We start from the raw sequence: 2,020 nt of genomic DNA, 5'->3' as shown, positions 1-2,020 counted from the left end.
AGGGGTGACAACCAAGATGTAAGGAAATACCAAATACCAGTTACCTCTAGTCCTATCCAGTCCTTAAGGTGAATTCCTATTCCCCAGACCCGGGAATTGCCTAATATAGCAAGGTGGCTGACCTCACAGGTGTGATGGTGGTGATGGAGGCCAGCCCTGCTCTGTCCCTCTCCAGTGCTACCTCCTCCTCTCAGCTGGGGGCCCAGGCCTGCTTTCCAGTACCTGCCATTTTACCTGGTCCTGGTTCTGCTTATGTGTTCTCATTGTGCTGATCGTTTATTCTCCAAGCCCTGCCTCTTCTGTAAAATCAACATTTGGTTATTTTCTGAAGTAGATTTAAACAAATGCTTTATATTCATAAATATCAAAATGGAAAACCTGATTTCATCTTGGTTCTCCTTCCACCTCCAAGGGGAGAAAGAACTCTCCAGGGCCAAGGTTTTTGACCTTCATCTAATTCTATGTCCCACCTCCCGCTACACTGCAGAAGCCTGAAAACTAAACCTGGTAGCCTCTCCAGGCTCCCTTGTAGCTAGGATTCTAGACTGAATTTTTGCCAGTGATATTCATTCATGCAAAATTTGGTTGGTGAAAGGGATGTGGAAGGCATCTCTCTGCAGAGATGGTGGCTGACAGGTAACCTGTGACCTCCCTGTTTGCAGTGATATATATGAGGGTACTGTTCTGGTGGTACTTGTGAGGGCAGGAGCAAACATAGTCTCGTGACCTCCTGCTGCAGCCATGTGGTTCAGTGGTAGCCCCTGACTTCCTTACCTCCAGCTCTTCCACAGCTGTTGTGAGACCAAAGTCCCTTATTAAATGCATTCTTAGAGTACCTGCTTACCAGTTTTCCTGCTGGCCCTCTGTTCTGGTTGCTATAGCTGTATAACAAACCGTTCCCAAGCTTAGTGGCATGAAATAATAATTTTATTTTGATCACCAAAAAAAAAAAAGAAAAGAAAAGAAAAAGGCATAGTGGGTATGGTTTGTCTCTGTTCCATGATGTAGGATGAATGAAGCTATGAAGGCTTAATGGCTAAGGGTGACTTACCAGTTGGGTGCTGGAGTCATTTAGAGGACTCCTTACCCACAGGTTTGGCAGTCGGTGCTAGCTAGGCTAGAACTTCAGCTGGGACCATCAGTCAGAGCACCCGCATGTGGCTTCCTCACATAGCCAAGGCTTCTTCCCATCATGGTAGCCTTGGGTTGATCAGACTCCTTATATGGCAGCTATGGTGCCCACAGTGAATGTCCCAAGAGAAACAGGTGAAGCTTCCTGGGCTTTTCTAGCCTCAGAGGTCACACCTTGCCACTCTCACTGCATTCTTTAGGTTGAAGCAGTCACAAGCTGGCCCTGACTCAAAGGGGAGGATATACAGTCTACATCTCTAAATGGGAGGTGCTTCAAAGAATGTATGGCTTTAATTTAGAACCCCTTAGCTCTCTTTCCACAAAGCATCTCAGTAATTGTGTTTTTTTTTTTCCAGTTTACTGAGAAATAATTGACATGCATCACTGTGTAAGTTTAAGGCATACAGCATGATGGTTTGATTTACACATATTGTGAAATCACTGAGGTTCAGCCAACATCCATGTTTCCACATAGACACAAAATGTGCAATGCTTCCCAAATTTGCATGTCTTCCTTACACAAAAGCCATTCTAGTCTTCTCTGTGTCCTTCCAATTTTAATATGTATGCTGCCAAAGCTATCACTCTCAGTAATTGTTTAATGGTGGGATTGATATTCAGGCACTGAAGTTTTATTAAGATAATGACATCTTTGGATATCCTTCTGTTTCCCACTCAAGCAAACAAATTTCAAGTTAGTAAAGAAAATAAACACTTTTGCAAATATAGAGACAAGAAGAAAAATATACCTGCTTAGTATTATGTACTTTGAAGTGTTTCTCTACCAGAAAAAAAGGAAAAAAGGAAAGGAAAATGGTTTCAAAGACATATTTCCAAAATACTATTTTTAAATAAATAGAATCAATACAGAAGAGGAAAATCCTTTCTT

At 42.4% G+C, this 2,020-nt stretch overlaps 1 non-coding gene across 1 annotated transcript; it reads right to left on the bottom strand.

The window, feature by feature from the left end:
• Positions 1 to 1,609: 1,609 nt before the first annotated feature.
• Positions 1,610 to 1,716, bottom strand: LOC120219755. The gene has a single exon (XR_005525383.1). It is a non-coding gene; the product is annotated as a U6 spliceosomal RNA (small nuclear RNA).
• Positions 1,717 to 2,020: the final 304 nt, after the last annotated feature.

This window comes from Hyaena hyaena, unplaced genomic scaffold (genome assembly GCF_003009895.1).
Source record: "Hyaena hyaena isolate Hyena2069 unplaced genomic scaffold, ASM300989v1 scaffold_643, whole genome shotgun sequence".
In the NCBI taxonomy this organism is placed as follows: Eukaryota; Metazoa; Chordata; class Mammalia; order Carnivora; family Hyaenidae; genus Hyaena; species Hyaena hyaena.
This window is presented reverse-complemented; position numbering and strand designations above follow the sequence as displayed.